This window comes from Epinephelus fuscoguttatus, linkage group LG11 (genome assembly GCF_011397635.1).
Source record: "Epinephelus fuscoguttatus linkage group LG11, E.fuscoguttatus.final_Chr_v1".
Classification (NCBI taxonomy): domain Eukaryota; kingdom Metazoa; phylum Chordata; class Actinopteri; order Perciformes; family Serranidae; genus Epinephelus; species Epinephelus fuscoguttatus.
Genome location: NC_064762.1, coordinates 32,574,836 through 32,589,889, shown reverse-complemented (window position 1 = coordinate 32,589,889; position 15,054 = coordinate 32,574,836).

Here is a 15,054-nt window from a genome sequence, read left to right as displayed (position 1 = left end):
AATGATGGAGACATGGTGATCATGGTCATTTTTGGCCATTTTCAGGCGTGACTGTCAGTAACTTCGGTGACTCGTTGTCATCTCAGCGACATATTCTGTCTCCATCCAAGCAGCCCTCGAACACTGTTCCAAATAAGTCAGTACTGAAGTTGAAAGTCAGACTGAGTAAGTAGCAGATATAAAAAAGAAGTAACCAGCATATATTTTACTGGCCTTCAGGCTTCTTTCGACTGGCTTAAAACTGGCAGTGAGGAAGAGAGTATCACCTTTTGCAGTGGGCTTTTGGGGTTTGAAAAAACCTGCGAATACGCACTACTTTTGGTGAAAAATGGGTAAAAGTTTCTCATCATAACGTAATGTGTGAATCTTTAAAGTTGAGCAAATGTGTGAAGGGCATTTCCTAACACACTGCAAAGCTGGTTAAAAAAACAATCAAACCTGCATTGTTTAATGCCAGGTTCAGACCATGCTATATCAGCACGATTACAGCCCAACGTGGCATTGTATGGTGTTGGCTTGGATCATGATTATCAATAAATGTCCATCGTTTCATCCGTGTATTGTGTCATAGTAGACAACAACTGATGCTGCGTCTGGGACACCTCGGAACATTCCAACAGAAAGTCTAGCATGTTTGATTTTCTTTTTGTCCTTTATGACTTCTCCCATCACAGCCGTCACTTTGACCAGTAGAAACACAGAGCAATCTGCTGGACAACTGTGCGGCACCGACACCCCAGGCTTTTTAATATTTTCTCTAGGGATTTTACCACAACCGAGTAAAAACGTAAAAATGATGGCGTGAAACAGCAGTGGCACTTTAGCAACCCGCTGAGTACTGCCATTAGCATCAAGCTAGCAAAGAATGTTATATCTTCATAATGAAGGATACAAAATAATAAAATTAACAAATAGTGGTGGGACTTTTACTCACCACAGCTGGTGAGCTGCAGACTACATTAGAAATGGGCTGTTATTTATTATTCTGTCTGTATTTTTATATTTTTACTTTTAATCCACTCCCGTTTGCCTTGATAATGTTAATGCATTGCGCTGTCATTTCAAACTCAACACTTCCTGTATCTTTTTAAAATCAAAAGTCCCTTATAACTTCTGTTGAGAGAATCCCGTCATTTTCTAGAAAGGCTTTTATTGTGAAACATTTGCAGGAACTTGGTGTGGTGGATTCAGTGACTTGCACAGTTTCCATGCAGTACCTCAAATGTAGTTCCTGCCACCTGGTGGTGCTTTTTACGTTACTACAATAACAGTTCAGCCAAGACATGAACAGCCATCATGACTGAAATAATAGTAATGTTAATATAAATCGGACAAGTATAATCCGATGACATTACGTATGTTGTGAAAGACGACCAAGGATGATTGGTTGTAGACCAACATGTAGTCAGCCATGTCTGTTGGCCAAGTCACAGCAAGATTGTGTAGTGTGAACCCAGCATGTTTACAAGCTAGCTGTCTCCCTCTTCACTGCCTGTGTTTGTGTGTTGCTGTGTTTCTTGGCATGTTACTGCCACCTGTATACCCCTTGGATGAGTGTGAAACCACAGGCTCACACGTATGTGTATCGCGTCACCCTTGAGTGCATTGGCACTCGTGGCTCTCTAGCACCACTAGTGGTCAAAAACTCCACAGGGTGCCTTTAATATTTAACCAGGAAAACCATCTTTCCCCAGCTGTATTCAAGAGCTTTGAGGGCAGAACCAAAATAATAATTTCCTAAAACCACTGGTCACTGTATTTTTAATCAAAGAAACAAGGGAAATAGTGCATTTGTTGGGAACTATTTTCAGCATCGGATTAATCCATATTTAGTGCTGTAGGGAGTATCTGTGGCAGCAGGACAGTGGATATGGGATTGAGTCAAAGTAAACCACAGTGTGTTCATGGTAATGAAGGAACATGTCATCCAGTGCAACAGTGTGGCTTATTGATGTGTTTCTTATAGTTTTTAGCAACAATGGACCTCTATGTCACAGAGGAAAAAGATATATTGGGCTTTGATACGCACACAGTACCTTTGGTCTTTTTATGGGATTTATTGACGGTAAGAAAAATATAGAGTATCACCAGATTTGTCCTTTTTAAGATGTAAAAGCTCCTTAAGTGATTTCTTGTTAAGCTACATGTTTAGCTACATTACCTTCTATTTCCCCCAAAACATTGTGCCTCTGTCACTTTTTAAAAAATGTTGAATATCGTAGTTTGTAACCAAACTCTTCAATCTGCCAGCATGTAACTGTCCAGCTCAGCCTGTCCTCATCCTCCTGATTGTTGCAAATTGGCAAAAAACATCCATCAAATCTTCCTCCCATTAGAAAAAAAGGCTCCTCTCAGAGACGAACAGCAAACCCTGTGCCAACGTCATTCTTTCCTTTTGTCAAAAATTAATATTGTTGGCTCCTTTTGAAATCGATCAGACCGCTGTGGCCCCCTGATTACTGTTTCCATGGTTTGATGCTCAGCTAAACCATGGCAACACGGGCTGTGCTGGAAATGTGTCATGCTGCAGAAGCCAAATAAACACATTGACTGGAATATAGATGAAGCCAGAGAGCTGATGTTACATCGCTGTACCTGTATTTCAAACACTCAGGGGATTTATTGTAAAACGAGATGCTACGTGTTATTTAAGGTTCAGAAAAGAGGTGATTTATACAGCAAATTGAGTCTGACTGTGAGGGATCTGAATATCTCTTCTGCTGTCAAGGAAAACCCTGGAAACACATTTATAATATAGTAACATCTAATTTTACAGTCTGCTCCGTAGAAAATGAATCAGAAGCTGATTTTAGGGACAAACATATAGATGAGCTTTATTTCACAGTAGAAATGTCAATCCCCAACCAGAAAATGTCCTCCGATACTTTGTAACAGCCTCTCTCTCTCGGCCTCTCCATCTTTCACAGCTCATTGTCTGGAGAACAGCGACAGATTTTTACCTCTCGATGCTATCACACTTTTCAGTTTCTGCTCTCTGGTGTTTTGGCCTTGAAAGCAACTGTGACAACACAGTCCTACACTGAATGAAGAAAATTTGTAAGCATTGTTAATGTGGCTCCTTTCACATTTTCCTCCATTGTTTTGATGTAGAAACAGCAAGAAAAAAAATCTCTATCTTATCAATTCATTTTTGTCTATTATGGAACTCTGAGAGTGTAATTCTGTTGCTTTCGACCGTATCTCACTGTTTTCCTCAGAGTTTGCTCGGTTGTCGTGGAGTTGTTCATGTTCGCACTCTGTATTTCTCTGACTGTTTTTGGGATGTCATCCTCAGCGTTAGCTTTAAAGTCAAGCATGAGTGTTCATTCACTACATACGAAACAGTGGACAGCAGCAGTGGTAGAAGTACTGTGATCCTTTACTCAAGCAAAAGTACAAATACAACAATTTAAAAACACTCAAGAGTCCTGCATTCAAAATCCTACTTAAGGAAAAGCACAGGAGTATTTTCAGCTGAATGCACACTAAATCCTTTATAAGTATCTGAAGTACTGATTGTGCAGTAAAATGTCTCAGCCAGTTCTCTCTCCCAGGATGTCAAATACAAAAGCTTTATCTTGCCCCCTGGCATGTGGTATCAACACCAAAGGCACCCTTTAGCATGTCTGTGAGATGCACCGGGCTTTTCACTAACTCAAATTTAGACCCCTCTGCAATACTTGACACTGAGAGCAACTAACATGGTAAAAAAAAAGCAAGGAAATCTGTGTACAGTAGGAGGGAGTGGAGGTGGATGGGAGAAACAAAACTAGACTTTCACCCAGGATACCACAGTTCATGCCCCAAAAGTCTGTTTTGTTTTAACAAAATGTCCCTACTGCAATTTCCTTTTTTCTAAACCTTACCAGTTAGTTTAATGCCTCAACCTAACTGCAATCATTTCACAACATTAAGCATGTGTTGCAGTCGGTTTCAGCTGTGCATCCCATAAAGACGCTAAAGGGTGCCCTGTGCGTGGCTATGAGAAGCATCAGTAGAAGAATCGGTATTTGACAACATGGGAATGAGACAGGTTGAATTTCTTGTGTGACTGATATCTGATTCGCCATGACATTATTAGATTAGTAATACTGATATATAAGCTGCTCGAGGTGGAGCTAGTTTTAACTACTTTATATAACTAGTTTAGTCCTGTGTTTGCCATCCTAGGGATGGAGCCCCTCCAAAGGGTCCCCAGATGAATCTGAGGAGTCGTAAAATGATTAAAGGGAGAGGAAAGAAAAAGAAATTTAGTTATGATACACACATTTGTATTAATTTATTGGACTTTTCTTTAATATTTTTGTGAAATATTAGAGAGTTTTAACCTTTAAGTTGTATTTTTTTAATGAAACCATGTGAGAAGTTTAGAGAAGAAATGTCTCTTTGGTGGAGGTGTCAAAAACTGTGGACACTGTTTCATAGAAAGGGGACTCAGGCCAAAAATGTGGACCACTTGTTTAATATTTAATGTTTTGTTTTTTTTTGTTTTTTTTTAAATGATCAACACAGTATTTGGTTTTAAACATACATAACAACCTTAAACAATGGGCAACTGTAGAAGAAGAGAAAATAACTTCAATACAAGAACGTGTAATGTGTATACACACACACACACACACACACACACACACACACACACACAAATGCAGATGTAACAGACTTATGGGGACATACCGAGAAAAAGCAGAAGGGAGTTTGTTACAACTTGATAAGTGCTTCTACAGTGTTTGACTTGTGAGAACATGGGCACTGTCCTCACAAGTCAGTGGTGTCCTCATAAGGTGGTGGGAATACCAGTGAAATGTCCTCATATACAGGTCACACCAACGCACACACACACTCTCTCACACACACACACACACACACACACACACACACAACTACACATACAACTAAATAAGTCCAAAATACAGGATTACATGAAAAAGAGGAGGGGATATTATGTCACCATAGGGGTTCAGGGTCATAACAATGTGAAGCATTTTCATTGTGTTAAGGATTACAAATTAATTGCAAATAAAAGGGCTATTACCTGATTTTGAGACGTTTCAAGGGCTTTTTATGTGACTAAGATGTCTGTTCCATTTCAGATTACTGTTTATCAGTCCACCTGGTTGATAATCATAAAAGACAGTTTCTCATAAGCTGCTACAATTCCAGGCTAAAGAAAAAAACATAAATTTGCTGGAGGTAAATCACTCTTTAACAGTGATCTTCCTACCCAACACAATTGTTGTAAATCCAGTGTTGTAAATCCCACCACCTTATGAGGCGTAGGGAGGTTGCTTAGAGGTGACGGATCCAGCAGAACATATAGATTAGGACTGTAAGGAATATCTTGGCCTATGATCTGCATTATATTTTTAAGCCTTGTTGTATTCTATAAGTTTACCACATGGTCTTTCTATTTTCTTTGTAAAATCTTAATCTGAAAAGTAACAAGTAACTACAGATTAATGTAGATGAATAGAATTGTAAAGTATAGAATGGGAATATTTATACTTCTATTTCATAACATTTCACTCCGCTACATTTATTTAATAGCTTAATTTACTAGTCACTTTGTCAGTTTAGATTCTTAATATACAATATAATCAACAAATACATTAAAGTGTGTTATTATAGGTTAAGATAAAATTACCTTTTAAATTCCAAGGGCATAATTCACAACTCAGCAGTATATGAGGAAAATAAAATGAGCTTCACCATTACCAGCTGTAGCATTTAAGTGATTAACATATTAATGCATCAATAATTATAATCCAGTAATATAATATATTTATTATGAAACTGGCCATTCTGCATAATGAGTACTTTACTTTAAATACATTTTGATGCAAATATTTTTGTACCTTTACATACCCAAAATTTTGAATGCAGGACTTTTCCTGTAACATTACTTTGTATTTCTGTAGTGTGGTATTATTATTTATACGTAAGTAAAAGATCTGAGTACGTCTTCCACCTCTGTTGATAGAGGTAGATGGATAAAAGCTAAATGAGAAAAACACAGGAAGCAGAGAAGAAAAAAAATGTGATGATATGTGTAGGCGAGGTAAAGCTCAGAGAAACATCCCACTCCCAAACAAAAACACACGCAAAATATCAGAACACCATCTATTCACAACACAAGAAACAACAACATCACAACAATAAAGACATTAAAATGAATTCACACACAGACGGTGTGGAGTGTGTGTTCATGAGTGGGAGCGTGTGTGTGTGTGTGTGTGTGTGTGTGTGTGTGTTCAGTCAAAAAAACACTTGAGCTCCTCCAAACCGCCTGTGCATCAGTCAGCGTTCCCTCATCACCACTAACATATGCCCTCCTCCTTGAATTTTGCATGAGTTTTGTTATGGGATGAACTCGTGGTGAAAACAGTGTCATGATAAATAATTTAACCAGAGGACGTACAGTATCTTCCTCTTACAGCAAGCTGAGCATCAATCCTATTTACAGAAGGACCCTGATGAGCTGCGGAAAGTGTGAAATCATTTTTGCACGGCTGAAAGAGTCAAAGATGTTTGTGATGAACAGGGACCAAAATGGAGAAAGTGGTGGAATCATTTACCGAAGAAAAATGTCACAGTGGCAAATGTCCTTTAATAAGGTCCTGAATTCAGTTTTACTGAAGTAAAACTCGTAAATTACACTGAAGTGTCCAGTCAGTGGTGGGATGTAACTAAGTACATTTACTTTACTGCAGGTCTGTGGACTGCCATGTTACAGAGGGAAATAATGTACTTAATAACTTCACTACATTTATCTCATAGCTGTATTTACTTCACATATAAAGATTGAACAAATGAACAACAAATACAACAAATTATTAATTATTAGTCTTTTATTATTAAATCAAAGGTTCTCAATCTTTTTGACTTTTAGCTTCTTATGAACAAAAAATGAGTGTCTAATTGAGGCCTTTTATCATGCTTCAGATGTCTATGATTAGGCCTGTCATGACTACTTTTGATGGATGATATAATGTCCCAGAAATAATTGTGATAAACAATTTTACTGTCATTATAATACCATTTTAATAGCATAATAATGCAATTATACCCCTTCAAAAAACAATGATATTTTATTTCTTAAAGAGAAACTAAACCCCCAGACCACGTTTATTCAGTTGAAAACCAATATATATGGGTAATAAGTAGTGCTGTTAATTGATTCAAGCCCAAATCTTGACAACTCAGTGCAAAGTGTTTGAATTCTACATGTTGTGTCATAAATATGTATAGTGAAAGGCCTTTACAGGTTATAACCTGGCTATTGCAATCAAACTTTGCTGTTGGCTAATCTGGTGCCAAGTGGCCAGCTGTAGTCACCTACTAAACCCCCTGTCGTCCCCTTACTAACTGATGTCTCATTCCCCTGTGTACAATCCTCCATCACCATAGTATTCATTTCCATTGCAACGCAGAAGACACACAGGTCTACATCTCTACTAACCCTCCACTGCCCCTCCTCCCACCTCCCTCACCTGCTGCCTTGAGGACATCAGAAGTTGGATTAGCAAGAACTTTTTGAAGCTCAGTGGCAGCAAAACTGAGGCTCTGCTCATTGGCTCCAAAATCCAAAACACCCAAGTCCCACACATCATCACTGATAACTTCCCTGGACCCTTCTCCAGCCAGGTCAAGAGTCTTGGTGTCATTCTAGACAGCACTGTCATTTCAACCATACATAATAAACATTACACAGACTGCATTCTTCCACCTCTGCAACATTGCCAGACTCCACCCATCATTGTCCCAGTCCAGCACTGAAGTCTTGGTCCATGTATTTGGCCCTCTCACCAAACTCATTAACAGGCTTCAAATCATTCAAAACTCTGCTGCCCAGATCATTACCCACACCACATCATCTGACCACATCACCACCTTTCTCATCCAACTACACTGACTCCCTGTTCAACGCCGAACTGAATACGAAAACCTACTGCTTACCTTCAAAGCCCTTCACCACCTAGTTCCCACTTACCTCTCTGACCTTCTCCAAGAGTACACCCCGTCCCACTCCCTGCATTCTTCCTCCTCTGTTGCTCACACCTCAGCACCATGGATGCCACGGCTTTCAGCTGTACTGCCTCCAGGCTCTGGAACTCCCGACAGTCTGACAGCATAACATCCTTCAAATCCCATCTCAAAACTCAACTATTCAAAATGGCTTATGCACTCTAAAACTGACTGTACCCTCTGCCCCTCTCCCCCACTCCTAACCCTCTCCTTTCACCATACTTTTGCTATTGGCTGGTCTGGTGACAAGTGGCCAGCTTTTGTCACTGACCAAGCCCCCTGTCGCCCCCTCATCAACCGATGTGATCATCCAGACAGGCACTTACCATACAGCTTCAATTAATAGCCCAGGCTTTTATTTGCTTCAATCACTGCACTCAACCAACAAATATTTGGGACGCGAGCCTCTGTGTGTCTCTTTAAAACTCAGATCAAACTGTAAAACTAAGCAGTGCTGATATGAAGCAAGATTCTGCGCGCGCGCTACTTCTCGCTTCAGATATTTTCAGAAATATAGTTTAGATTTCTGTATCCACTTTTATGTCTGGAACCTCCCGTTTACAACAGGCTTGAGACGCGCCCTCGTTGAGGACTTGGCTCAGATTCCGGAGTTACTGTCCTATCCTGAAGCCTCCTTAACGAATCTGATCCCGTTTGATTCGGCGGTGGGAACTGTCAACCCCAGCAGGGTTAGATACCCTGGACATTCCACATGGAAGACGAGTGCTCTAACCACTACACTCGGGAGGCCCCTAAACATAGTTCAGATTACTGATAACTGTAATTTGAGATCATTAGTTATCAGCTATTGTTTTCTGTGTCAAAACAGTGAAGTTGCATTATGTCACCAACTAGCGGGAGCATTAATTGGTCCAGTGCAGCGCAGTGGATTCTGGTAGCTGTAGGGTTAGGGTTACACTTGAGCAAATGTGAATGCCACAGCCCTTTTTCTCTGTTTTCTCTAGTCATGTAGCACCAAATATTTGTGTCTTTCTACTGTGGAGACAAAGTAGTTTATGAAAAGACCATCTTTCCAGGAGTGAAATACTTCTTTAACAGGCAACATACTGACAATCCAGTTTCTCAATGGTTAGGGACTTGCACAAAGTGCAAAGTGAAAACATATGAGCTATAAGTTAGATTGGATAACAACAACAAGGAGTAGGGCAAAGTAACATGTTTGACACAAGCTTTTAGATTAGTTTTATTGCCACTTTTCATTGCAGTTGTTTTTAAAAAAAGTCGACACACTGGCTCGTATATGTTAATGGGCTCTGTGCCGTGACACTCTCTTTTCTCATTTGGCTTAAAACCAAAATATTCCCACACCGAAGCTTTGGAGAGCTGCTATGAAATCACATCCGTTTGGACTTATTCTTCCAAACTTTCTGGCTGGTCAGTAGCCGTCGGGAAAAACACCAATTAGCCTCAACGTTATCTTCACTTCACCTGGTTCACTGTCACTGTGTGTGTGTGTGTGTGTGTGTGTGTGTGTGTGTGTGTAAGACAGGGAGAGCAGACAAAAGGACAGAAGCAGGGCGACCAGAGATGACAGCAAAATGTGTCTCAGTATTGTTGTTTTCTGTTTATTCTACCCAAGTCTTATAATTCTTCTTGTGTAAACAGACATGCACACAGGGGCAATATTAGGCCCGTTTCCACCGCAGGAACTTCGGGCTGGCTGGGGCTTGGGGGTTACTTGGTGCTGATTGGATATACTCAAGGCGGAATGTGACGTCAACAATAGCCGGCATTTTTAAAACTCAGCAGACAAGGGTTAGCTTGTTCATAGCTTCCACCGCCATGTAAACAAACTCAATAACCGGTCCGTGAAAAACATATTTTTTCTGGCGGATATCTTAGTTACAACATGATTGAGCTAGCAAAGCAGTTTTGTGTTGCTATGTGTGGTATTTATTCAGTTTTGGGAAATCACGATGTCTAGAAAGCATCAGCTGACAGGGACAGCTAACAGCAGCAGCAAAGCTAACATCAGGACGTCATCTGTTAAAAGCCTCCCGTTGTCAGATACGACATGAAACTACTCCAGTTAGCTCAATCATGTTTTAACTAAGACATCCCCTGGAAAAAAATATTTTTTTCACGGGCCACTTTGTGAGTTTAGTGAGTTATTACAGACACCGCTATCGGCTAACAGCTAACAGCGTCCCTACGCCACTACGTCGCCCCGGTCAAAATGGTCGCGCAACGATTACATCACATACAGAGCCCGGTAACTTTACAGGAACCTTCCTCCTGCTCTGCTCTCTCAGTGGAGACACAGCGGTTGAGAGGGCTGAGCGAGAGGACGTTCCTGTAGTAGTTCCTGCCCCCCAAATAGTACCAGGAAGTTCTTCAGTGGAAACGGGCTTATTGTATATATGGACATGACCGTGATAATTTTTGCTGACCTGGATGGGCTGATAACATGATTATCATGACAGACCTATCTATGAGTTTTCTTTAATTTCACTGGAGACATTTCCCCTCTAAACCTCTCTCACTGTTTCATTTAAAAACTGTTAAAGGCCTACAAGAATTAAAACGCTTAGAGAGACTCTCTCTAGTGAAAACATTTCTGTACCAGAAATTACTTTCTTCTTCTTTCTTCTCCCATTAATTATCTCAAGGTATCCTTAGATTTATCTGGGGACCTCTTACCTTACCTCACCTCACCTCACCTCAACTCACATCACCTTACCTTACCTTTGGAGGAGTCCAAACCCTAGATTGGGAACCAGTGAACTAGTTAACGGCATATAAAGCAGTTAAAACAAGCTCCACCTCGAGCAGCTGCAATAGTAACATGCTGCTCTAACATTAATGCATCTAATAATGTCACATAGAATCACCCATCAGCCACAGGAGACATTTTACTGCAGAATCAGTACTTTTACTTTTGAAACTGAAGATTTTTTACTTGTAATAAAGTGTTTTACAGAGTTGTTTGCTTCTTTTTAAAAGTAAATGAATGAATTCTTCTTCCATGTCTGTTCAGAATAAAGGAAGGGCAGCTTTGCTATCTCCATAATGTGTGTCCCTGCCCTAAAGAGACAGTTCACCCCAAAATCAAAACACATATTTCTCCTCTTACCTGTAGTGCTATTTATCAGTACAGATAGTTTTGGTGTGAGTTGTCGAGTGCCATCTACTGTAAGCTTACCCAGCACCACTGAGCTAGGTAATGTTACAGTTCTGCTGAGGAAGATGCCATTAATCTCTACATCTTGCACCACCAGGAACAGGAACCTCTCGTCGATGAGCAGATGCACAATTCCTTCTGCGTGGTGATATGGTTGGCAGGTTCGCTAAAAGAAAATGGTTCCTACTTGACAAGGTCTGAGTTTATCTTGAGTAGCCAAGTCATGATTTCTGGAAAAAAAACATTGCTGTTAAAAAATTCAAATGTATTTTTTGCTGCTTTGAGGACCACAAGCTTGGTGCGGTTTGGTTTGATTATACTGGAGAGTATCTTCAACACTCTGCAGCTCATACCCTCAAAGATTCCCAGTGCTCCTGAGCAGCCAAACAGCCAATTTACTGCTGGTGTCCATGTTTATTTGTTCTCACCTTGTTAACTTGAATGTGTGGATGTTAGGGATGATGCTTTTCCCACTCTAGATGTCCACCTCCAATAATAAAACAGTCTCAGTCTGACTGAAAAATGTGAACAGTCTCTCAAAAAGAAAAAAATTACAAAAGCTCTGACTCTGTAACAAGGTCCATTTTTTAGACTTCAGGGTCATAATGTCCCCAAACTGTCGGCTCTCCTCCGGCGGTGAATATTCATTCCCTTGTTTTAGAGAAGTCACAGGTGCAAAGAGAGGCAAATTATCTGCTTAAAAAAGGAGTTAGCAGCAGTAGCAGCATAATAAATGGCTTTAATAGTACCTTTCATTGTAGGTCATTACTTAAGATGACAGCAGACACGTTATAAAGGCGAGCACGGCGATGATTAAAATAATAATTTAGATTCTGCAGGAAGTCTGGACGGAGGATGGAGGTAGGACTCTGACTTTATTGAGATAAGTAGATGCTTGAACTTGAAGACACAAAATCGAATCACATGTCACAGGAAGTCAGATCACAATCAGATCTACAAGGACTGTCTCTGCATGAGCTCACGTCTCTGAAAGTGAGCAAGGAAAGTAACTTGTTCCAGATGTAAAAGCACTGTATGTAACTCTAGAGATAGCTCACTGCTGAGTCTCACTTCCAGATCATCAGCTATCCTTCTCCGGAGTTACATACAGCACCTTAAAATATTAACAACATGACAAACATGTTTTTGTTTCAGGAAAAAGAACAAAATCATTCTGAGGAGTATAAAGCTGTATTGTACTGTACATTCATATTTGATATGAGTTTTGTCTTCCAGCCCTGCACAGCACTGAGAGAACATGATAAATGCATTACAGTGATAAATTCTTTACAGTGTACATTTCTGAACCTGTTGCTCCTGAAACACGGCAATGACCAATCAGAAAACAGCTCCTTTGTAGGCTTTTACATTTACATGTAATTCACAGAACTGAGAATCATAAAACAGACTTATAAGAGTGATGCAATATTTAGGCAAGTACACTCACGTGTTCCTTGCTATGACTTAGATAAGGGGAGATTGACACCACTCTCATATACATAGATGTATTGAATATGAAATTACAACCAGCAGATGGTTACCTCAGTTTAGCTTAGCATAAAGACTGGAGGCAGAGAAAAACAGCAACCTGTCTTTTTTACCCTTTTTTGCTACAGATTAAACAATAAATAATGTGTTAATCAGAAAACTTTAGAGGTGCTGGGCAGTGGCGTGCACAGACTTTTTGAAGTTCAGGGGCAAAAAGAAAAAAAGGGCACATACAGCGCGTTCTTGCATTTTCAATTCAGTAGATGCCATTTCCTGTATTCTAGTGCATTTTAACACCGTATTAGCACCAGATAATCCAAACTGGTTCTGTGAGATATAGTTCTGGCTCAATATAGATCAAAAAAGGGCCCAACATAAAAGTCATTGCAGCAGTAATGTTTCATAGTATTTCTTGGTCCTAATAGTCTTCTGGAGTTTAGTGTGTTTTTCCACCCAAGAAGGCAGTTTAGTGTGTTTTGCCAACCAGGAGGGCACTTTAGAGTGCGTTTTTCAACAATTGGGCCACGAGGGGGGGCTATCATCTAACTCTGTGCAAGACAACTAAACTAAAACAGTGAATAAACAAAATGTATTTTTCTGGACAATGGATGGATACTTTTGGATGTTAAAGGAGCTACCTATGAATCAGAGAGTGCAAGATTGTCTGCACATGGTTCTCGAGGTGGCTTAGCCTGCAGCTAGCAGCTAATGGTGCTAACAATGGCAATAACAGCAACAGTGCTGACAGGGCTAACATTATTACCATGGGGGAATCAGAGGGTGGGTGCTATGCTTGCGCATTGAGGCCGCCCCAATATCAGCTCATACAATCAATCACTGTATGAGCGCAGTGCAAAGCAGCCGCAGTGAGCTAGCCAGACGATACACACACACACATGACCCACATGTTCTAACATAAAGACATGGCAGAACAGAGAAGAACAGAGAAGCTCAGATTATAACACACATATCCCTTTTCCACCAACATGGACCCGGTTCTGTTCCAGTTCTGGCACCTCCTTTTGAACCGTTCAGAGCATTTTGACCAAAAGAAAATGAACCAAAAAATAGTAGGTTGTCATGATCTGGGGTGCAAATTGTGACGAGAATAGTGTGAATGTCATATTCTACAGGTTGGGAGAAATGGTTAGAAAAAAAAGAGTGGCAAAGGTGTTACAGCTGTATGTGTTCTGTGCTGCTGTCCCTTGTACCTCCACCTTAGATCTGCCCAGGTGTGCTGCATTGCTTAACAAGTTGCATTGCACCTGACATGGGGGAGTGCTCCTATGCCAGCAGCAGAGAGGAGAGGCCTCTGGTGTGGGGACTGCTGGTCCTGCTGCCTCTCAGCCTGGGATTTTTGTTGTCTTGTTTGCTTGTTGTTGTTTTTTTTTGTTATAAAATTCCATGGAACTGATTGTTTTAATGGTGTTTTATGTGGTTATTTTGGGTCAGTGTTGGAGTTTTGTCCACTCCATAGGGCCACCCAAGGGTGGAGCGTAACAAGTGATCTCAGTAATAATTCCTTCATACTTGTTTTTTGGTTCAAGTTTGCAGGTAATAAATGTAATACGTGATTTTGCTGCTGTTAACTTCTGTGGTGCATTGTGCAGCGCCCCCCACAAATGACATATCTTTGATTACAGTGGCTCTGTGCAAAACTGGTGGAAACACGGGCTGGTTCGCTTGATAGCACAGGGCTCGACAGTGCGAGCATTTCACTCGCATTTGCGACTAAAAATAGGTGTGAACTTTAAAAAATATTTAGGGGCACATGTGCGCAAAAAAAAAATCAGCCGCAGCAGCCTATATTTTTGTCAATAAAAAAATATGATAATCTAACTGCAAATGTTGGAGGAACTCCAGCCGCCTTCCCTCTTCCCCGTGTGACACGGTTATGGGCGGTTTTCCAAGCCACTGTCGGCACAATGAATGTAAGTCCCACTGTCGGCAGCGTGGAAATAAGTCAAAGTGTGGAGGAGATGGACCGGGTGGATCTCCAGGGAAGCCTGCTCCATTCTCCCCGTAGTTCAAATAATTTCAACTCTGAGCGCAGCGCTCGGGCGGAAAATCAGAGCGGTGCGCGACGCCAAGGGTAGCGGTGCCGCTTTGTCAGGCATTGCTGTCTTCTCCACAGACAAACAATGGGACAGCCAGCGCAAAGCGGTTTTACAGCTGATCATGTGTAGAGGCCTTAGGGACCGTTCGCCATGGTACTGCTGCTGGGCAGAGTGGAAATAAAGCCCTTTTCACACAGAGTGCGCAAAGCGCAGACCTCCACCATGTATGTGCTACCGTGGCACAAGAGCACACCGCTCTGCCGCCGAGCTGAGCAGCGCGCGAGTGTCTGTGCACCGCCAGCCTGCGCTCAAATTGAAATTTTTTTTAATTTCACCGCAACA